This window comes from Mastacembelus armatus, chromosome 8 (assembly GCF_900324485.2).
Source record: "Mastacembelus armatus chromosome 8, fMasArm1.2, whole genome shotgun sequence".
Classification (NCBI taxonomy): domain Eukaryota; kingdom Metazoa; phylum Chordata; class Actinopteri; order Synbranchiformes; family Mastacembelidae; genus Mastacembelus; species Mastacembelus armatus.
Genome location: NC_046640.1, coordinates 7,505,472 through 7,529,693, shown reverse-complemented (window position 1 = coordinate 7,529,693; position 24,222 = coordinate 7,505,472). Strand labels below are relative to the sequence as shown.

The 24,222-nt window shown below is 43.6% G+C and overlaps 1 protein-coding gene and 1 long non-coding RNA gene across 2 annotated transcripts in view; one reads left to right on the top strand and one right to left on the bottom strand.

Annotated features, from left to right (window-relative positions):
• The window catches only part of LOC113141152 (uncharacterized), a 33,675-nt gene extending 22,131 nt beyond the window's left edge, over window positions 1-11,544 (bottom strand). Inside the window, exon 1 of the long non-coding RNA XR_003296718.1 lies at window positions 11,321-11,544. This is a non-coding gene — a long non-coding RNA (uncharacterized LOC113141152). The remainder of the gene's footprint in view (window positions 1-11,320) is intronic.
• A 647-nt stretch (window positions 11,545-12,191) lies between these two features.
• Window positions 12,192-24,222, top strand: part of grin2ca (glutamate receptor, ionotropic, N-methyl D-aspartate 2Ca) — a 54,482-nt gene continuing 42,451 nt past the window's right edge. The window contains exon 1 of the mRNA XM_026325391.1: window positions 12,192-12,301. The gene's annotated coding sequence lies outside the window, so the exon portion shown is untranslated. The remainder of the gene's footprint in view (window positions 12,302-24,222) is intronic.

Sequence of the window (24,222 nt, the reverse complement as noted above, 5' to 3'; positions counted from 1 at the left end):
GGCCAGAAGGGGGCCACCAATAACAGTCTGTGACCCTCCCGAAGAACCCTGTGGAGTGTTGGAACCACAAGGGATAGCGGCGGGAAGGCATACAAAAGGCCCCGGGGCCAGGGATGGGCTAGAGCATCCTGGCCCAGGGGGCCTGTCGGCCCCATCCAGGAAAACCAGAGGGGACAGTGCGTCGACTCCTGCGAGGCAAACAGATCCACCTCCGCCCTGCCGTAGAGGTCCCAGATATTGTGTACCACCTCCGGGTGGAGACGCCACTCCCCTGGAGGGAGCACCTGCCGAGAGAGGTAGTCTGCGAGCTGGTTCCTCTCTCCTGGTAGGTATATTGCCCGCAGGCTGGCCAGGCGTGGTGCGGCCCACACCAAAAGGTCCCAGGACGCCTTCAGAAGCTGCGCCGACCTGGTCCCCCCTTGATGATTGACGTGATAGACGGTCGAGGTATTGTCCGACCGAATAAGCACGTGTTTTCCCCGTAGGCATGGCAAAAAGTACTCGAGGGCTCGATGCACCGCTCGCAGTTCCAACACATTGATGTGGTCGGTGCGTTCCCTGACAGGCCACTGCCCCTGTGCCGTCCTGTGTTGCCACACCGCTCCCCATCCTGTGGGGCAAGCGTCCGTAGAGACAACTTCTCTCCGCGACACTACAATGCCCATGGGGACCCCCCTGGACATGTAGGCCCTGCTCCGCCAAGGAGCCAGGGCACGAAGGCACCGCCCTGATACCCGGAGCCTCTGCCGCCTGTGGCGCTCTGCATCCAGGTGGAAGCCGTTCAGCCATCTCTGAAGGGGGCGTATGTACAGCAGGCCCAGAGGAACAATCTGCGAGACAGAGGTTAGCTTGCCCAGAAGACGGAGAAACACGATGTAGGGCAGCGACCTGCCCGGCCTGAAGTGGCGGAGCAGGCGAAGAATGTCGCCCACCCGAGTCGGGGTTGGGCGAGCCATCATGGAGACTGTGTCCAAGGACATCCCGATGAAGGTCACCGACTGAGAGGGGATCAGACAGCTCTTGTCCGGATTGACCCGGAAGCCTAACCTGGCCACGTGGGACAACAGACGAGCCGTGTCCCGAGTGGCCTGAGCCTGGGATTTGGCGCAGACCAGCCAATCGTCCAGGTATGGTAACAGCCTGATCCCCCAGGCTTGCAAGGGAGCAAGAGCCGCTTTCACACACCGAGTGAACACCCGCGGTGAAAGCGACAGCCCAAATGGGAGCACTCGGAATTGCCAGTGGCGTCCCCGGTATGCGAAGCGGAGAAACCTCCTGTGCAGTGGTGAGATGGGGACGTGGAAGTAAGCGTCCCTGAGGTCTATAGAGGTGAACCAGTCCCCGCTGGCGACGGTCTGCAATACCTCTGTCACTGTCAGCATATGAAACGGCAAAACTTTCAGATACCTGTTGAGCCGTCTTAAGTCTAGAATCGGGCGGAACCCGCCCGTCCTTTTCGGAATGAGAAAACATGGGGAATAGAACCCTCTGGGCTGTGACAGAGGGTCTACTGCCTCGATCGCCCCTTTGGCGAGGAGGGCAGAGAGCTCCTGGTCCAATGCCAGGGCTTTTGCTGGGTCTCCGATGATGGTCATTTTGACCCGGTTCGAAACGGGGGGCCGGCGTCGGAACTGCAACTTGTACCCATGAGTCAAGGTGGCAACCACCCATGGGTCCGACGTGAGGGCAGCCCAACAGTTGAGGTGCTGTTGGGTGAAGCTCCCGACCGCCTGCCCGGACGTTTCATCCCCTGCGACGGGGAGGACGCTGGGCCCAAGGCTGTTCTGGCCCAGGACGGGCTTGCTCCCGAAAGCCCCTGCCCACCCTCAGCGCCCGCTGAAGCTGGTAAGGACCAGTAGCATGGTGGGTCCTACGCGGCAGCCGGGTCCTCGGAGCTGCTGCCCGAATTCTGAATGTAGGTGGGGGCGCCATGGGTCTACTGAGGCTCGACAACTGCTGTCTGGTCTCCCGAGCCTGAATGGTGCGCTCCAGCGCTGCCGATGCAGCTGACCCAAACAAGTGTCCCGGTTCCACAGGGACACTACGGTGGACATTGCGACACTGCTCAGTCAGAGCTGACTGTGCCAGCCATATCTGACGCCGAGTCTGGACAAGAAACGACATCATCCTACCCAGCTCACGGGTTAAGAGGGCAAAAGTCTGCAATGCCGCATCGCTGAATGCCGTAGCGGAAGCCGCATCTGTGGTGTCCGGCAAGGAGGCCGATAAGGCAAACATCAGGTGCGCTAGTGAGTTTCCCAGACGGCCAGCACGCGCACCAGCATCATAGGCCCTTGTCACCAGGTCGTCCGTGACCCGACATTGGGGCCGCGGGCACCGGACAGTGGGGCGCAGGGCCTCCTCAGGTGTCACAATGAGGGAGGCCACCGCTGGCTCTACCGCTGGCATGTGTGCCAAGCCAGCCTCTGCTGCATTGTGCATGGATGCTAGGACTCGACCATCTGCTGAAAGCCGAGACCTGGCTCTTGGGTCCCGCCAGCAGGTATGTAGCTCCTCCAGATATTCTCTGGAAGGGGGAACAACAAAGGCCGTAGGAGGCCGCCCACGCCTGAAGAAGGCACTCTGGGGGTTCGGGTCCACCTGCTGTGGGATCTCTATATTCAAGCACCCCAGCGCCATGCGCATGAGGTCTTGCATTGAAGTGTCCCCTGTGGTACTCGCCGAGCTGTGACCAGAGGATACCGAACTCGGGCCTGAAGTCTGAGAGGGCCCTTCCTCAGCATCATCCGTAAACTGGGAAGCTGAGGCAGCCAATGAGAGGACATCTTCCTCCGGGGCCCAACTGGGCCCAGGCGGAGAGGGTGGCACTGCCGTCGCTGCTGGAGGGTCTGCGTGTTGAGTCAAGAACGCAGATCTCATCTCCGCTAATTCTGCTGACAGCCTGTCAACTCTCGAGGAAAGCCCACGCCCGATCCTTGCCCTCTTCCTAGGGGGGGCCGTTGTCACCGCGGGCTCCGCCAGGCGCCTTAACCGCCGAGGGGGCCCTAGCGCCACTCGTCCTGAGGGGGGGAGGTCACCCTCATCCCCCGGTGTCAGCAGTGCCAACCTGGCTACCCTCTGTGCCCGAGGCAAGTAGCTGCAGTTCATGTACGGGTTGTCAGACAACCCTTCCCTCAAGTGATCCGGGCCGAGGCAGGCCGGGCAGAGGTCGTGCCCATCGTCCGGCTGAAGCCTGGCACCACAGTTCACACAGCAGTGAGCCCCCTCCATGCTGAGAGGCTTTGCCCCAGTACCAAAGGGCTGATACGCCCCTGACGCTGCAACCGCCGCCCAGGGGAGTAATCCAAGTGCCAGAAACTGGGAGCGGGGAGCGCGAACGCTGCCGTCACCAGTAGCAGCTGAGAGTGTTGACTGTATGTCTCCCCTTTTTTTGTTTTTTTTTTTTTTTTTTTTTTTTATTTCAAAGAAAAAACCCGACACAGCGTCCCACCCGCAAGGTAGAGACGATGCAGCAACCCAGTTGGGAGTGGGGAGCGCGAACGCTGCCGTCACCAATGGCGGCTGAGGTGAGTGCACTGCCCTCCTTTTCTTGTTGTTTTCACAAAGAAAACAGGTACAACAACTCACTCGCAGGGGAGAAATGATGCAGCAAAAGCCGATGTGGGAGCGGGGAGCGCGAACGCTGCCGCCGCCAATAAAGGCTGAAGGCGGGTGTACTTCCGTCCTGTTCTTGTTGTTTTCACAAAGAAAACAGGTACAACAACTCACCCGCAGGGGAGAAATGATGTGGCAAAGCCGATGTGGGAGCGGGGAGCGCGAACGCTGCCGTCACCAGTAGAGGCCCGTTTCTTTTGTTTTGTTTTTTTTTTTTGTTATATTATAATATAATTAGGAAACTAGCTACATCGTCCCGACCAGTGGAGAAACGATGCAGCCAAAGGAAAAAATGGGAGAGTGGAGCGCGAACGCTGCCGTCACCAGTAGAAGTCCGTTTCTTTTTTTTTTTTTTTGTTATATTATTATATAATTAGGAAACTAGCTACATCGTCCCGACCAGTGGAGAAACGATGCAGCCAAAGGAAAAAATGGGAGAGGGGAGCGCGAACGCTGCCGTCACCAGTAGAGGTCGGAGATACTGTCTGTCCGTCCCTCCTCTTGTCTCGTTTTTCTCTGTCTTGTTATATTATTATATGATTAGGAAGCCAGCTACATCATCCCGACCGCAATGGAAAGACGATGCAGCAAAAGGAAAGAATGGGAGAGGGGAGCGCGAACGCTGCCGTCACCAGCAGAGGCTACAGGCGTAGCGTCGTTAAAGAAAAACAACTGCGGCGGTTTAGCCGCAGCGGAAAACACAAGTAAATGTCCTTGATATTGGCAAATGAAACACCGCTATGGCGGCGGAGCAATCAAACTATGCAGCCGACAGTCAGTGGGAGAGGGGAGGGGAGACGCTACCGTCACCACCAGCACTGCAATAGCACTAACGAAAAACAACCACGGCGTTGTCACCGAGGCGGACGCACAATGCGTCAGATGCCGAGAGAAAAAGAAACAATGGGAGAGGGGAGCGCGAACGCCACCATCACCAACAAATTCGGCACTCCAAAAGAAAGCAACTTTTGCTGCTGCGGTGCACCCACAGCGAAAGAGTGTACAATTATTACCTCCCGGGTAATGCAACAACGGGAAGATCCCGAATCCACAGTCGCAGCCCCTGGAGGGCGAATCCGCTTCTCCGACCACTCGAGTCACGGGGCTCCCAGCAACTGGTAAGGAATGTGCCGCTTGCAAAGCAATCGGCCACCATGCGAACCGCGCGCGAGGAGAAAAGAGGAAAAGAGCCTTGGATGACGCCGGAATATATCACCTCCGGGGGTCATCCAGGGTCACACGTGACTTGTTGGTATAAATACTCGAACTGCGCATGCGCGAAGGGAACATTCAGTGCTTACAGCACCGCCCTCTGGCGGTCAGAAAGGATGAAATAGAACTGATAAAACTGATATTGTGTGGCTCTAACCAACATCTAGCCAACATGTTCTGCATTGTTGAACCAACACATCTCTAAAACACAAACTGATCATCATCTTATGGAAGGGAGGATTTATTGCCACCATCCTGTACCAGGCTGCATCAGTTCTAAGTTAGGTGTACCTAATTGCCACCTAGTGTATGTTGAAATAAGTAAAAAAAAAATGCTAGAGATATAAAAAGGACAACCACACAGATACTCTGCAAGTCAAGAAATGTCAAATAAAAGTCAAACACCCTTGTCCACTGTGTAACATATCTGATAAGGGAGAGAGAGATAAATTAAACTGTTCAGACTGTCCAACATACAAAAGTACAATCTCGACCTGATGATGCATCGCTCTGCACTTGTTTGGTGCCAAGCCACTGAGGATTTAGAACAACTACTGGTGTCCATCTGCACACCGGATTTAAAATGTGGCTTCGCTGTGACCCGTCTGTTGTCCAAGGCCTCTGGAGACGGAGGGAGGTGAGAACAACGTGCCAGGAAACACTCGCTCACTAAAAAGACCCAGTCCTCCAAAAACGTGCAGTTATGCTGCTTTTCCTGCCTCAAAATCATTATCGAGAGGCATCAAGTGCTCAGTCAGCACACTCAGGGAGAAGCAGTTAAAGTAAATTATGTTCAAAGTAAATATCTTTTAATATTGATGCTTTAGTCTTTGCTGAATTTAACTGTAAGACGCTAGTTAGGCTCCTAATGTTTGTCTTCATTTAGAATCCGAATCAAGTTTATTATGTTAGGAGACACAAGATATTTGACTCTGGTAAGTCTAATTTTTAGATCAGATGGATTTGGAATGAAAATGTTTGTATACAGAACTGTAGGTCAGTGTTATCAGCAGAGAAAAAATGTGACCTGTAAAAAAACGAGGATGAGCAAGAAAGAATCTGCTGTGGACGATCCTGCCTGTTGGTTTAAGGCATCTTACTGAGCGACTGTTCCAGCCAAATCCATTTTTATTCACCCTGTGGATTAGAGGATTGGTTGGCAAGGCTGTCCTCATGGTAACAAGGCCAAAAAAAAAAAGCCCATTGCTGTGGATGCCCCGAAAATATCTCTGCTACATTACAAATGTATGTTATTTTCTTCCATATTTTCAGTTTTTTATGCTAAAAGGCAAAATTTTCTATGCAATTGCCATTTTGACCCTCTGAGAGCCCATTAGAGGGCGCTGATACACTAGTGAGAAGAGTAGCTGCCTGGACGGATGCTGAAGACACACTTCTCAGGCACCGCATGTGTGTGAAATCCTGGTGCTGGTGCTAACAAGTGACGTTTGCCTGCAGAGAGCATTCTCAGCCAGACCCCTGAGTCTGTCAGATCACACAAGTATAGAGAAGGAAAAAAAAATAAAGTGGCTGCTGTTCATTCTGAGATCTAAAATCAAAAATTACTTTCTGTAGATGTATTACCCTGGAGGATAAAGATCAATCAAAGCGTATCTAACTTATTTATCTAAACCTGAAGAGTGTGATGTATATTTTTGGGGATTTAGATTTCTATACAGTATACCATGATGAACAGGAGCACTGAAGCTGTCCTGCTAAGGCACAATATTCTGAGGATAAATCACTTTAAGAAGTAAAACTGATCTTAATCCTGAATAAACTAAATCCTAAATGTTGTTTTCCACTGTTCTGTCTGGGGGTTTTAAAGAGAGATAACAGACTGATTATTGCAAGCTTTAAAATGGTAGAATGTGCATTCACGACAGATTTTTGTCCATGTGTTTTCAAATGCTGTCAGCAATAAGCAATGCCTATAATTGTTTTTGCTTAGGTTGTTTAAACAAATCAAGGGTTTAAGAATGACTGGTGCTATAAAACATGGGACTCACAGCTATACCAATAAACCTGATGTGAAATTAGATTATGAGCCGGTTCTAACGTTTTGTAGGAGCATGCAGGTAGCTACAGACTGCTGCACAGTTATTAAACCCCCCTGTGTGTTTAGGTTCTCTATCGCACGCTCCAGCTGTATCAGTCTGTGACAGTTCAGCTAATGTGTCTGGAATGCAAATACCTCTTTTCTCTGAATAACGCTGGCACGTGTCTACCATCAGGATGTGTGTTTGACAAAGGCAAACATTTATCAGGAAAAGATCATAGACGGTGTTAAACCAGCTCTGTGTACACTCATTTGTGAGTACAGAGCCAAGCTAAGCTGAGCTGCAGGTGGCAGCTGTTCGAGGACATAAACCTGCCTGTGAAACAGACAAGCTCTATAAATGCAGCAGAGCATCAATTTCTGCATATTTGGTTCATTTTGTTTTCTTGTTTATTGGGCGACATATGGCAACAAAAAACAACAAAACAAACAAACAAACAAAAAAAAAAAAACAGAACAAAACATGGCCGGTGGCCTGAGCAGTGATGTTGAGTTGTTTACAGTGACTGCATCATCCATCAGGCAACAGATCTGAGCTTGGCATGAGTTCCCAGAGAGCACAGATGCTTAATAGCATGACGTGGCTGTGTCGAGGAACTCAGGCCCAGGCCGAGACGCCGCTGGCTGCAGGATGAAAACACCAGATAGCCTCAGGACAGCCAGCAGACTCAGCATTCAGACCAGCTTGTTATGCCAGCTGAGGCTGCAACTTCAGACACCACTGGCTGGTCAAAAAAGTATCGGAGAATTGAATGACACCACAGTAAACAGCCAAAAGATGACTATAAGCCATAACAATGACCTGGGGGCCAAGATTAGCACAACAGGCGACCAGGACACAGCACTGGTGTGGCTGAAGCTCCAGCTTTTATAGTAATTCCTTACTTACTTTTTCTAAATGATGTTGCAGAAGTAAAAGTGCAACTGACCCCAAATAATGCCTCTTCAAAAATTAAATTAAAATTAAAATTAAATATGTAAAAAAAAAAAAACTAGCCAAATGAATGCTCCCTGGGAAGATATTACAGCAAATACTGAAGTACATATTGCAGTCCATTTATGTGATGTTTAAAAAAACAAAACCTGAGTAAATTTGGTTATAACACTTCATCAAGTGATGAATTATGTGTCAGAATTTGTACTTTGGTGTCAGAAACAGCAGTGTTGGGTTATAAGAAAGAAAGTACTAAAAGCCTCACAGTGCAACAGAGAAAGACAGGTTTTGGGGCGTATGCTAAGATGACACACTCCAACACACAGACGAGATCAAATCAGTGTTGCTCTTGGGAGCTACAACAGCCAAGTTTGGCCTTTTGCCTCCCTGTTTGTCTGTACCTCAGTCACATGAAAACACTTCTGAGAATAGCAACAAACCCCGACAGAAAAGAGGAGAGTGTGTTGCTAAATCCAGGAGTTAGAGCTGATAGCTGTTGTGACGTTTGGTTTGCCGTCAGTGAGGATTTTATTTTGGGTCAGATGTTGCTTCTCTGCCATAATGTCCAGTGAAGCAAGAAGGCCAGGCATAGGGAGAGCATATGCCTGCCTTTCACTCTGCTGACACCCCTGACATGTGTTACTTCCTCCTCGCTCAGCCCACATGCTTGGCCAAAGCATTATAGTTTAACATGAATGCCAGCCTACAGCAATAGTATGCAGACTGTGTCAGTTTGCAGAGATAAAGTCTTTCAAGGCTTAGAGTCAGACTCAGATTCAAATTAAAGACCATTAGGGATCAGGATGTGTCAGTAGTGCTTCTTACATTTCATAATGATATTAACAGATCAGTTGACTGAATTCATTATTCACAATTATTTAACTAAGTTATTTTTTATAGTTTTACTTTATGTCACTATGTTGAACATAATAAATAAATGAAATAAGTTTAGTTAATAAACCTGCACCCCACTTCTAGCCAATTGTCAACTCTACAAGATATACACTATATAATGGATAGATTAAAAACTTTATGTTTTAGGTGGCATATCCAGGTTGACCCTCATCTGGTGGGTGCTGAAAAGCTTTAGAGGCTGACAGGTTCAAGATGTTCCTGTCATCTTCTACAACAGGCACAAACAGGCACAAACGCATTCAACACACAATCACCTCTTGCTTTACAGTCCCATCTGTTTGCCTTATCGATCACCAATCAATCAAGAGGGCCAACGCTATAAGCTGTTGATCACAAGCAGGGCATTTGTGAACATTTATTATAGCCCTGTGATGTATTGGGGTCATGCTGCCCAGCCTCCAGCGTCAGCCACAAGAACACAAATAGGGTCTTGTGGTGCGGACAAGCACATAAAAATCACATTGATGCACAGTAAAAGATTCATATTTTGAGGGATTCATCCACAGTGGAAAAAAAATTAAGACTAAAGCAGCTTAACAATGAAATATATACAAATGTGACCTGTGTGTGCATAAGGTGCTACTTAGATCAGTTTATGCATATTGAAATTTAGAGGTGAAGGGAAAAGGCAAAATTCAGGCTGAAATACTATACAGTTAGAAACAGGGGGAAAGTGCATTAAACTAAACAGGTAAGGGTGTGAGACAAGCATCACAGTGGGTGAAGCAGCAGGTGCACTTCTTCTCTTTGTACTCTGGGGGGGGCTCATGCCCTGACCCACAGAGGAAACTGAAGTTAAAATAGCTTCAGGCAGCAGGTTGGTGGTGAATTTGAGGAAACAAGAGACAGATATGAGTCACCTGCAGACAGTTTGCACTGTGCTGTTCCATGTCCTAAATACCAGTGTGACCTTTGAAAAAATCGCAACTTTACACATCCTGCAGACTCAAGACTGAAGACAAGACTGAGGTTCTGTGCAGAGAGGGAGGAGGTTAAAATGGGTAATAGAGAGAAGATTTGTTAGAGCTATTGAACAAGGTCAGCCAAGCTCAAAGCTGATGTTGTATTTTAGCCGCGCTTACCAGTGCATTCATTGAAGAAAAAGGAAAACTGGCCCATGATCCTTGTTCCTACAGTCATTACCATTTTCATTATGATGGAGGATTTCTGAGCACTTCAGTTAGTTTTACTATCACCAAATGTTTAGATGATTTTAAAAATAAAAGTAAGCTATGTCCACATTTGCATTAACCTTAGCAAATAATATATAACTACTAACACTCCTAACAGGAAAAACTGGGGCAGACTGAATATTGAACTATAATCACTGAAATGAATATGATTTTTTCTGCCATTCTAACCACAGTAAGAACTTTTAATAAAAAATCAGCCCTAATTTACTGCAATAATTTTATTAATAACAAAATAATATTACTGAACAAATTTTCAAAGCCTTTGGCCTTACCACATTTAAAGCAGTCACCACCACTGCAATTCAGTGCAATTAGCTGAAGTGCAAGAGTGTGAAGTTTAATAGGTCACCATCCCCTCAGTGATGTGTCCTGAATTCTCTGCTCACTTTTCTCAGTGATGCAATTTCTCATTATATACTGTCCAACATGTGCACTGACATATGATTATATTGCACATACTATTTACCTTGTTTGGGCTAAGTCCAGTAGGTCCTGTGAAGACAAGTATCAGTTCTATGGGACACAAACTTCACATATGTCTGGTCATGTGGAGCATGAGCGAGAAAAACGTGTCCGTGTTCTCTAGTGGAGAACAGATTATGTTATGTTTCTAAATTACCTCAAACAAATATATGTCATTTCTCCACTGAAATTTCCTTCAATTACTAATAAGCTAAATCATTTAGGCTATAATACATGTTTTCATATATATATATATATATATACTGTATATATATATACACAAAAGACACATCTAGCATATAAATACTGCACATGCATACTATATATACACACAGACACATACTTCAAGAGTTAAGGACCTAGAAAAAAAGAGGCAAACATTGTCCCAGAGAGCATTTCAAGGACAAACCTGTTGATGTGAGCTGCAGCAAGACAGGCAAGACATGGGGCGTAACTGGAGAAGGCAAAGAATGAAAAAGAAAAAATACACAGTTGAACGGATTTCAGGGAAAACTGAAATTGTACTGTGATCGTTGTAAAAGAGGGTGTAGTATGTCGAGAGTCGTAGGGTGGCCAGCGCTCCAACAGCAGAGGGAGGGGAGTGAACGGGAGGGGTGCAGGGAGGGAAACAGAGCAGAGGGAGGGAGAATGAGAGGATAAATCCTTACTACATAATGATTAGAGCTCACAAGCCCTTCCTGTGACACAGAGTGTTGGAGTCAGGATTACAACCAGCCAGTGAAGCCAGAGTGAAAGCTCTGCTGATGGGGGAAGGAGGGGCACAGGTAAGAAAAGATTATTTTAACAAAGACTAACATGTATGTAACTCAAGACTAGAAGAAGAAAACATGGTGTGTTTGTAGGAGGGGAAAGTGGCAGATCAAAAAAAGGCATTTTTGAAGATATTTCAAACTCCAGCGGCTGACTCACATCTGTCCCCCTGCTCTGACCATCTGTTGCCGGCCGCTGACGGTCTCATTCTCAGCAGCTGGATCATTTCTTCCAGTCTTATTTTGATGGCGCAGCCACAAGAGTGTCACTCACACCAGAGGAGGGCGAAACAGGGAGGCTGGAAAATGAAGACAAGGGTCACACTGCAGAAATTGTGATAGATGGACCTGACGACGTGGACAGGTGTCCCTGCTAAAGATGGAGTACATCGGTGTCTTTATGAACTGGGCAGTGAGGGAGAAGGACAAGCCTGAAGAGTTGAATATCGAGGATTAGGTTTGCGCTGACATATAACATGGTGTAAGTTTCTGGCAGCTTTTGGAGCTTTTTGAATTCTCAATCTTTAGCCAGGAGAGGAAATATGTTTCCACCAAAGGTGAGCAGTAGCTGAAGACCATAAAAAAAACAATTGCTTTAGATACAAACATCCATACTCACAAGTTTCTTCCTCAAAGCATTCTGGGACCTCTTATCTGAAAAAACCTGTCTTAACTTTAATCTTGACCTGGATCATTTAACCAAGAGGACAAGCGCAATTGTCTACCTAAATTGTTTTGTTTTTCCTATCCTTCATTCTCCGGCACCGGCACCGGCACACTTCGATATCCCTCCATCACTCCGTCCACCCTCCTCCTCCTCTTCTTCTTTTTCCCTCCTCCCTTTTTATCAGCGAGTGATAATGTGACCTTCTGCCAAAGTGCTGGAAACCATGCCACCGTCGCAGTGGGCTCCTCTGTTGCTGCTACTGAAATAGACTCAAACAAGTGCAGAGAGTGGAAGAGGAAGGGAGGAGGGAGAAGACGAAGGAGGGAGAGGAGGAGAAGAAGAGGGCCAGAGGGGAGCAAAAGAAGGAAGAGAAAGGAGAGAAAAAAGAAAAAGAAAACGGAAACAGGACAGTTGAAGTCAAAGACACAAGATGAGAGGTGATGAGCCAGGGCTGGATGTGGACTGCCAACACAGGTAACAGATCACCTTCATCTTAGTGCTGCACTTCACGTGTCACCACCTCATTTCTGAAGACATAACAGTCTGTTTATGGAGGTTGAATTTACTCTAAAATCTTCTTTGTCATTTTACAACCTTAGTGTGATCAAGTATGGAAATATTTCCTTTTTTTCTCTGTTTGGAGGTGTGTTTCATTTTTAAGTAGAGTCAGGAATTATCAGAGCGCAGAGCATAGGATCAAAAGCACGGCTCGAGAGGGCGGGCATGGGCAGCGCGCTGTGTTTGGTGGCTGTAACTGTTGCTTTAACTCACCGAGCTGCCAGGGGGATTAAGCAGAGTGGATCCATGCGTCATTGTAAACAGTTAGAGCAGTTAAGAGGGGCTTTGATACCTGCCCATCGGACCTGGGATATTGCTGATGTTGCTGTGAGGAAAATTGAAGTGTCACTGAAGAGTGACTTTTCAAGATTCTAGAGAACAAGAGGTTCCTGGTAGGATCTGTTCTGGCTGTTTAGCTCCATGAATTCAGAGCAGGACTTTTCTTTGAGGCATGAGCATGAGACCTGAATAGGTGAACTGAAAGCACAGTTCTGTCTGAGATCATTGATAGGGGTGCTGAAAGCAACCGACATGTCACTGACATGCATAGTAAATACACAAAATGAAAGATGACCAAGACAAATTGTGGCTCCTTAAATTAACCCAGAGAAACAATTAGGCAGCACAAAGGAAAACACAAAGGAAGGACAGCACAGTAAAACAAGGACAAAGCCATTTTCTATATGTACTGCCATGGGATCACTTAAGTAATCAGCTACAAATAGCGTTCATATGTAGAGGCAGCTGCTCATCAGCAACGTGTTTTCTCATTATATCAGGAAAGCTGTCTGCACAAACAGGAGACAAACAAACAGGAAAGAGGTCATCTGTAACAAATGATCAGTGTTCATAACTCACACAATAGCTGTATCTTTATCCTGTTAAGATTTTTTCATCATGGATTGTTTAAGCCAAAACAGCTGAATTCATGAATTTATGAATGGGTAGTCAACAGTGTGCGTCAATGACAGAGAGGTCACATGGCAGGTATAGGCTCATACATTTATTTGATTGGTTCAAATCAGAGAAGACACTGACGCAGTGACATGAGGAATCCACTGGGACATCCTGTAGGTCAGATATGAGTTTGTTGAAGAACTGAACCCTGTATCTCCTAAATCTGTGGCTATCATCCATTATCTTATCAAAAATTGAAAGGGCCACAGATCATATTCACTTTCATCTAATTGTATCTAACCATATAGCCATATCTGTTAAGAATTAAATAAAAGAAACTATTATCATCCATCCATTTTCTATACCCGCTTATTCCTTAACCAGGGTCACAGGGATCTGCTGGAGCCTATCCCAGCTCTCTTTGGGTGAAAGGCAGTGGTACACCCTGGACAGGTCACCAGTCCATCACAGGGCCAAAATATTAAAAACAGAATTAGATATTTTTACTACTGATGTATTTTGTGTTTATCTCTAGAAGGTACAAATACTTAAAGCTTCTGCCGTATTTTAAATGGTCATTTCACCCAGATTATGAAAACATACTGCAAAAAAAAGGATAGTTTAACCTTTTTGGACTCTTAAAACTATTCAAATCAGACAAGTCTGTTTGATGCTACTTAATATATGTACTAGCTGCAAACTGTCACAGGTTACATTTTACTTTGCAAATTGATTTATTTCAACTCTAGAGGCTGAAAGAGATGCGTTATTTGTTGGTGCACAAGTATAAGGATGAAGCTCAAAACTTTACACTGAAAAAGAAAAAATGGCACATTTTCTCAGTCTGTTAAAATACATTTCCTTTGTTGTCATCAACTGACACTACTAAATGAAGCAAGAACTTTGCTCAGTAATAGTTTATCAATATTTATTTCAGCATAATTAATTGTCTCTTATTGGTGGAGTTTTGGTGAAATCATCCATCCCACAGGTGTAAGTTTAACTCTGGAGACAAACTATTACTTTTCCATTTCTCTGGCTTCACCTGAGAATGAATGGAAGAGTGGGATGAGGCGGTGTGGCACCTGTTCTGCAGGAGAAAAATGGCTCTTCATTATGGTATACCAACCATGGCCTATTTTCGGTAATTGGATGTATGGGTATATATGTGAGTGCGTTATGTACATGCATGTGTGTGAGTGTAAGTGTGTGGCAAAGCAACATGTCACAGCAGAATCCTCAGCCCATCTCACAACTGGATGCACTCACACAGACACGCAAATAAACTTGTATTTCGATCTTTATTAGGACACTCATTGACATAATGCATTTCCTAGACCCTTACTCTAACCATAATCTAAACCTATTCTAACCTTACCCCTGAAACCAAGGCTTCACCCTTAAACAGGAGTCAGAGTGAGGACGGGACAAATGTCCCAACTTTGCCAAAATATCCTCAATGCTTAAAATGGTTAAAATGGTCCAGATAAGGGTAGAAATACAAGTATACAGATACAAACACACATACACATTATTGCAAAAAGGTCATATACCAACAACCATAATGAAAGGACCTGCTACTCAGGCTGAGGGAGGAGCCTGTTTGTAATTATGCAGATTCACCTTGTTTTAAACAGACGCTGTATTAAACCCATGGCCACGCCGTTCATCATGCGTTTGCTTGCTTTCATTTCTTGTAGGGACTTCACATTAAATCGCATTATTTCCTGAAGACTTACCCTAACCATAACCCTGATTTTTACCCTAAAATTCAAACTTACATGGATGGTCCCTATACTATACAGTCTGGTTACCTCTGTGACACTATACAGTCATAGAACAAGTGATGAAGACAGGATACAATGATGCAAAAAAAAACTGAAAAACAAGAAGTGTGAATATTGATACTCACATTGGTTCTAGATGTAAAAGAGCAAACATTAAGGGTTTCAGACTCTCACTAATGTTTTGGAGTGATAGGGCTTCCCACTAGAATAGACCAATGGTCACCACTAATCTAGTGTAAGTATTGAGCGACCATTACATCTGACTTAAGACTAACAGTATATCAGTTACAGCTTGTCATGTAGGATTACTTGTCCTGTCAGCACATACTGTTCAGACTTTATGACAGCTCTGAGCTGCTGTGAACAGCTGGAATCAGTTGTAACATTACTCTCTTTAGGTTCATACAGGAGGAGTCACTATTCATCTTCATCACAACCAGACACTTCACAGAGCTTCTGCCCCGCACTCTATCACTCCACCCCTCATCAGCCTCCTATAGCATGTCAGTTGTGTGGTCAATTTTAAAATGTGTTAAATCATGTTCAGGATGAAAAAAGGACAAGAGACTGGACAGTTGGCAACAGGCTCATGTTGTGCCTTTGGTTGTGTCACACAAACACTGCAATTTGTCATTAGTATGTTTAATTTAATCAATCTGATGTGTTATGCTACAGTACAGTACCACAACAGAACAGAACCGAGTTAGTGACTGATTTGTCGGCTGACCAGCTCTTTCACAAAAACTTTAAGTTGATCTGCTGATACAGGTACAGGGGAGAGGTGGACAAAGCTGGAAGGCAACCACGGGACAGGCAGAAGGTGGGAAATGGTTGGGAGAATTGTCCAAAGAGAGAAAAATAAGTTGTAATGCTTTAACAGACGACAGTTTCAAATAGAGATTCTGCTGATTGACAGACAATAAAAAGCATCCAGGGCAGCGAAATATTTACTGCAGGGGAGGGGCGGCAGTTGCAGGATATCAGAGCAATTTATCCAAGGTCAAGGCAGGAGGAGTTCACACAGAGTCAGGCAACGCTGCAGTTCCATGAGATCTTTCTTTTTTGCCCCAATTTATAAAGACGTGACAGATGAGGTTTATATGCTCAAACAACAGTCTATGTTGCGATAGTGCAAAAGAAGAAGTCCTTGCGGCCTCTCATCCTTAGCAGGCTATCTGATGAGATTTTAAACTCAGGGCAGATGAAGTCTGGCAGACTACATTGCTCTCCCTCTATAAGTTTATGGCTGCACTCACGGCCACAACTGAGACTCCTGGCCCATTTATATTCATGGCACAGCACCCGTTTGCACCCCATCTAACATCCTGTCCCTGTTGAGAAGGAAAACTGACATGCCATGGGCTTGGGGGAGCAGGCATCTCCTCTCATTCCTTGTCATTCTTCTGCCTCTTGCGAATACTGACACTGTTTATGCATGTGTGGCATGTGGGGCAAAGGGGGCGCATATGCAATTTGTAATACAGGAAATTGATTAGCCTGACTGCTTTCAATTTACAGCTGCTTGTGTGTTGCTTAATTTTTTACAATTAGCCCTGAGCGATGACAAGGTAGAGAGCATTTCTATCAAGGATGATGACACTGATAACCTTAGAAATCCAGCTTTTAAAGTGAAGGGGGCCGGTGAAACCCAGCACCCAAGCAGGAGTTTGACTCTGCATGTTGAATCTAAAGAAATCAGGCTGGATGCTCTGCACTACAGTTTAACAGAAAGTGACACAAGGCGTCCTGGTATAGCTGAACTGACAGAGGCAGCTCGTGACTGTGACGTGGTTGAGGTTTATTCTGGTGTTCCTTGTCACATGTCTCCTCCCTCCCTTACATCTCCCTTGTCGCCCTCATTGTCACCTAAGAAACAGCCAAAATGTTTAACAGACCTAGAAATGTGCTTGAAAAGGGCACAGCAGTAGGCACAAGACTCATTCTAGAAGTTGCATAAACATGCACTCCAAAAGATGAAGAATTCTTTTCGCTTTCCTGAAGCCTGTTTATTATAGCAAAAAAAAAATCAATAGATCATCTCCAGAGAAACCTATAAAAGTCAAAGTTGTTTATGACATGCTCTGATTGCATTCCATGGTAATGGTTTTACATGTCTCAGCTGCAATTAGAGGCCATGGCTCTGTCTGTCGCTCAATTTTTACAGTATTTGACAAACCATAATTCAGTCAGTCAGTCAGTCAGTCAGTCATTCAGTCAGCAATATGAGCTAAAGTCTCTTCTGTTTTACACAAGCAAGAAGTTAAATGAGTTTTCCCTTTTAGGTCTTACTATAAAGCTTCCTCACACAGATATAGGATTCTAGATTTAAATGAATACAACTCAGTTTTAATCAATACTTGATTGACACTGAATTTAATGGCCCTGGGTCAGTCAGAGATAATTATACTCTAATCTGCTGCTGTAAGGAGTTTTTGAGCCAGCTTTAGTTTATATTTTTGTTTCTCTTATTTTTTATATACAGATTACATTACCTGTGCAGCTGCCTCTACCATTCTGTCTGTATTTCAATTAAACTTCACCACTGTAGAAATGTATGGACTTCAGCTGTTTAAAGGTCAGTTCATCCAATTCACTGTACAAAATGGCAGATTTTTACTTACTGCTAATGGTTTCATGCATTTAGTCTTAGGTGAAAACACAGCAGTTTTAAGGTATCCACCTCTGTAGCTTATGGCACAATAACATTTCTTCTTAGTGAATTTCATTTTAATGCTAAAAGCATTAGAAAAAAATATGTTTGAAACCCTTAAAAAGTAATGTCTTTCTAGAAACAGTGTCCTCAGAGCTCAACAAAACAATTTTCAGTGGAATCACTTTCTACTGAAGAAATATAAAGACTTTTGACAAAATCTGAGGATTATCCTAAACCCCCAGGACATTCTTTCTATAAACACAATGCAGAGACAGATGAAAAAAAAAAAATATATATATATATATAATTTTATATGTTTTTTTTTTTAAATAATTTTTTTAGCACAGGATAAATTAAGTTAGTAACTAAATTAGATCAATTAGTTTAAAATTTGGTTTTTCAAATTAGTTAACTAGATACCACTAAGTATACCTTAAATACTGTATATCATCGTATATGTGATTTGTGAAAACTGGCCCATTTTGCTAATTTTAGTTAGATTTATGTTATAAAGTCCAACAGGAGAACAGGCGAAAACATTGTCTGTTTAATTTAAAGTACAGCTTCAAGCACAAAACCACACACGCACGCACACACGATAGATTAAAATCTAAGTGCTATGCTCATATGTGGATTAGGGTGTGTGTGTGTGTGTGTGTGTGTGTGTATGTCAGAGGTCAATTGCATGTGTGGGCTACCACTGAGTCAACTGTGAGCGCAGGCTGGCGACAGCTGGACCAGTTGCTGTGGTGGAGAGCTTCTGCTTGTGCTTCTGCACAGACAGCAACAAGTTCAGCTTAAACAGGGTTTTACACTGATCCCTGCTCCAAATACAGTATGGACACAGATGAGGCTAAGCTTAGGTTCCACCAAAGACTGAGAGGTGAGCTCCCCTGTGTCAGCTGCCACTGTGTGCTTACTGTCAGGTCAGCCCGCAGGGTCAAAGTAGGAATATTAACATCAGATTGGTGTGTCAAGTTCTTTAAGCCTCAGGTAGACATCCATCAATGTGTTATGGCAAAATGGATTACATTCACAATGCCACCGTAATCTACAACCTCACAAAGATTATTACCCTTCAAACACTTGCACATTCAATCTGTTCAATCTTGCTTACATGGTGTGCTGAAGTGAACACCATCTGATGGAGTGTCACACTCGCAATAAATATGATAGAGCTAAGAGGAGAGATATATATATCAAACATCTGTCCAATGACAAGCAAGCACATGGACCTGCGTCCTTGGTGGGAAAAAAAAAAATCTGCTTACTGCTTCATCAAACTAGTGAGACTTGTTTTATTATTTTAATGTAAAACACCACAATAAACCCTGTGACATGATCAAGGTTATACTGCAACTTCTGGTTAGAGAGCTTTGCTTCAGCACTAGATGGCATGTCAAAGACAAGACCTGTAATAAAGCACAGCATAGTTTCCATCTGCTGTGACATTTAAAACCTGCTGATCATGACCTCTCAGATACTATAGAGTCTGCTCGGCCCAGTATTGCCTTCCTTTCTGAATATCTAAATCCTTTAATGCAGAGAGATACCATCCAATGCCTGAAGAGCCTTCACTTGATTCCACTTGCAGTATGGGAAAATTTACAAGACATTTCAGGACCATTCACTTAGACCCTCCAGCCCTCACTCGGAGACAGCAGTAAAGATCACATCTGATTTACTGGGATTTCACCAGAACAGGTTTTCATCCCATTGCAGATCAATCACTTGTGTATAGTTAATGTAGAGGCGTGAATATTTTATACATGTTTGCAGTGCTGTATTCAGCAGTAGGGGTCTGTGACAGAAACTAATACCACCTTAGTGCCTTAAGTCTCCAGGGGTCAGTACAAACAGACACATCTCTGGTGGTTTGGATGTACCTCAGTAGGAAATGCTACTGGACACTGGCATGGTTCTACAGAGCATAAGGGAATCATCTACCATGAAGCAGAACAGAAAACTACACCATAAAGAACAGAGGAGTAACTTAACGGGCAGGTTTAAAGACAGACTGACTCTACAGGCTGTTCACTAGTAGGTTACTGCAGAGTAGGTCACAAATTTACTTAATGCTACAGTCAAGCTGAAGTAAATCTTGTACAGTAGTATTTCAAAAATTCATATGTACAAAGTGTAGTTAGACAAATGCTTTGGGCTTTAGATCTAATCTGCTTCTTCTGCATCAGTGACTCAACCATCTCATAATTTAAGTGACTTTTATGTTTGATTTTCTCAACATTTGAAAACTGGATTAAAAAGAGTATCAATTAAAGAAAAGCCGTAAGCATGAGCACCAGAAGCTACACTGCATAAGAAGAATGAGTGCCACTTGCATCAACGTAAACTTCATCAACATATAATTAGAGGACTGAGTTATCGCAGAACTGAAAACAGATGGCTAGATTTACCAAGAAATGACTTTGTGCAAAGGCGTGAAGTGGTTTTAATTAAGTTTGCAACTGTTTTGTGTGTATTAAGCGTCTGGTTTAGTAAGAAAGCAGCTCATTATACATCCACCTCCTGGAATGCACCTCGTACTAAACCCTCCATGATGCACTGTGAATGAAGCAGAGCTCACTGGCAACCTTCAGAGGCTGGATTCCAATATGATCACTAAGCCCAAAAGAAATCAATAATAGGCTCATGTTGATAAAATATTTTCTCAAAATTGCTCATCACACTTTTAGGATATATTAAAATCTTCTGTATATCATTTGCAATACATCAAGAGTTAATATAAGAAAGGTGACGAAACAGGCTTAGCAGCTCAAAGCAGGTGAGGTGGGGAAGATGTTATAGATATTTAATGTAACTGTTTCTAGCAATCCGGTTCATAATGTTTAACCTTCATGCACATTAATGCATCATTTATACATCAGTATTTGTGGCTTTTCTAAATCCCGTCTGTGCTATGTTTACGACTTTTTCAGAGATGAAGAATTTTCCACGCAAACAAATAGTGTGACTTCAGTAAATGCAGCAGAATCCACAAAAATCCTTTGTTAATAGGCCTTCTGTTATAGTATTTACCTTATGCACATACGCAATTAGGAACAAGATGCACACTGCAGACACTAATACAAATGACATGCAAACTACGACTCCAACCTGCTGCGAATGTTATGAATATGTGAAGTGTGTTTAGGAATGTGTGACATCTGCGTTTGAAACCAGAAGTAAAAGCCACAGTAAATCTGGCCCAGAGTTTATTTGGCAGGTGATCTCTGGAAGCAAAGCTTTGGGTACACTACAGCATGCAGGGAAAATGAATATACAAAATACTTTTGATCTGACTTTGCACCACATCAGTAGACACAGGTCAACTATCAAACAGTGGACAAATCTGGATGTAAATTTGTTTCTTTTTTTTCTGCTTTTTGTTTTTTTTGGCTTGTTGTCTGTCTGTACTCTCACCATATTTATGATGCAGATGATGCTACAGATTAGTTAAATGGCTCTGGATTTAAAAACATTAGCATGGCTGAATTTGTTAATCAGAGCTTAGCTAAACATATTCCTACAGGTGAAAGGAAAAACAGATGTGACTCATAATTTTATACAGGTGAATTACTCTTGTAAACATGGAGACCAAAGTGTATAATATATATAAAACAGATAATTTGTTACTACAAAGCCCAAAATACAATTAAAATAAATCAAATCTACAAGGAGTTGACAGTAATTATTAGTATTTATCAAAAAACACATATTCAGCAAAGGTTTACCATCCACTTTCATTTTCAGTCAGTCAGTCTATTTCTAAGTTACAAGAGGACAATGACATTTTAGCAGTATGGGTTAGTCAAATCAGATGGGTATTTTGCTATATGTATTTCTGTCTCTCTCCTGTGGCACAAAAACCAGAAAGCTTTGATCACTGAGCCCAAGTTTCGAAAATGGCCACTGGGTTTTAGTCATGCTGCTGAAATTAGCTTCAGCTAAAGCTCACACTGCATTTTACACAGAAGAAGGACTGTGGATTTAGTCTACATTGAATTTGCTTTAAAAGGGGATAGATAGAAGGAACCACAAATTAGATGTGGTTAAGCACAAAAACATCCTTGTTAGGGCTAGAGAAAGCCTAATCATGCTTAAAACAAATTAATGTTGACAGAAGACAAAAAAGGAATAACAGGCTCATGTAGTAGTTTTAAGGGGATGAGTCAAAATTCAGTTGCCTAATGGAGGTATCTGTCAGTTACACACAATCAGGTTGTATGTCAGTCTTTGAAACACATGGCAGAACGAGGCACAAAGCTAAGGACAAAAAGGTAAGAAAGTGACACATTTTACTTCTCAAGATACCTCTGTAGCAGAGTGCATAGGGCAAAATGACGGGCTGGTTAGTTGACTAATAGAGGTGAGAATGAATTGGTGTATACTAATAGAGGTCAATAAAGGTCAGAGATTACCAAATGACTGGTAAGATATCAGAATTTGACATACAAGGACACGCTGTGAGCTGATTGAATGGTCTGCAGATTTACAGATAATGACAACAGTTAATCAGCATGTGAGCCACAGAAGCAGCAGGCTGCAGATCAATGAATGAGCGCATTGATCATTTAGCAAAAGACGGGACAGGTGCTCATTGTTAAACAGCTATAGCAGAGGTGTCTTGCCCAGAATATAAAAGTAGCCATTAAACACTGCAACAATGAGAGCTCACAGTCAGACGTATTTTCCGCTGCAGCCTCACATTAATGGGCTGTTGCAGTTGCAGTTATTAACAGGACACAGTAAACAAGCAATAAAATAACAATGCAGAAAAAAATATATATAAATAAACCGATGGCAGTGAACCTGGTGGCAAAAAGACTGTGGAGGGCTGGATACTTTTAAAATGATGCACAAATACACTGTTTTAAATAAGAAAAGAAATGAGAGGTACCTTATACAGTACTAATTCTTTGTGTGTGTGTGTGTGTGCACGTGTGTGTGTGCGTGTGTGTGTGTGTGTGTGATGTGTACTCATATCCTTACCACTTATCCTTTCCCGTGTGCAAAGACCAAACATGTTTAGCAGGATGTTTTAAAAAGTGGAGAAAATACTATTTGAACAATACGTATATAAAACAAAGTGTCCAAACACTGTGAAGGTCCCACAGATTAAACCACAAGGGAAAAAATTGGACGTTATAATAAAACCCCAGCAGTTATTCTGATTCCCACCTCTGCCTCTTTAATGGCAGCTAATTCAGTAAAGCACAGCTTCCACCATATGTCACCCACTAGAGGGAGATAAGCACACCTTAAATGTTTGTTAGTCTAACGCTGAAGAACACTGCTGCTGTCTCTGTGGTGTTGTTTCTTTGAAGTTGCCATCTCACACAAAGTCTTATTTAATTTAACCTCTCATCAGATTATTTTCATAATGTTCAAATTATCAATGGAGTAATAACCAGGAAAGTGGTTGATCTGAGGTTTTTCTGAAGCAACGTGTCAGTCACATATTCCATTGTAGTGGCACTATGTTTACTGAGAGTCCAGAAAAAGAGGAGAGAGATAGGAATATAAAGTGTGTGTGTGTGTGTGTGTGTGTGTGTGTGTGTGTGTGTATTTATTGTGTTAGAGTTAGGCTAATGTTACCATAGGAGTTGGGATTGGGCACATAGTGGGTTAATGTCAGTGTTAGTCTTCAGGCAGTCACTGTGGCTGTAGGCTACCTATGTAAATAATTGGCTGTTTGCATGTAATAAAAAGAAGACGCTCTTTGTCAAAACTTTTTCCCAGTACAAACACACTAATAACACACCTACAGTAGCTTCATGCACATTGGGCAGTTCAGAGAGCTTTTCAATGTTAAAAAAGCAGGAAAAGTACAGCTGAAGGACTTGACGATGGGTTTCTGTCTGAGCAGGTGGTTTGAGACTTATTCTAGCCAGATGTCTAAATGGTAAAAACGCATCTTTACTGCTTCAGTTAAACACCTGTGGAAATTCCAGATTTTTGCCTCTGTGATTAAGGAAAGTGATAATAACTCTGAAATGATCTAAACACTGAGAATTATCTACACATAATGTTCCAACGCTATAAAGACAGTGGCTCCAGGATTTTTAATTTCTGAAGTCATTCAGAAAGACAAAGATGCTCTATTTATCTGTAATCACTGCAACCTTGAAAAATTTTATTGGACGGAGTGAAGTGGCTGTTAGCATGGAGAGTTCTGATTGTCACTGGTATTGTTTAATACTTATGAACTACTGTGAGGCCAGTAAGTAAGTGGCCCAAAAACAGAGTAAAGAAATGGTACTTGGTTGTCCACAGTGACTTCTGATCCCCAGCATGAAGCCTTTAGTCTTTGTACAAACACATCACTGTCTCCAGTGTCAATCTGCAACTCGTTACGCAGCCTAGAGGACTGTACGTCCAGAATCTAAACATTAGATAAGGCACACACTGAAAGCTCCAGTTAGCCAGACTGGGTCTCGATTGTTATTTCCTTTCCTTGGTAATAGAAAGCATGCTGACAATAAAAGCCTTGCCACAAAATT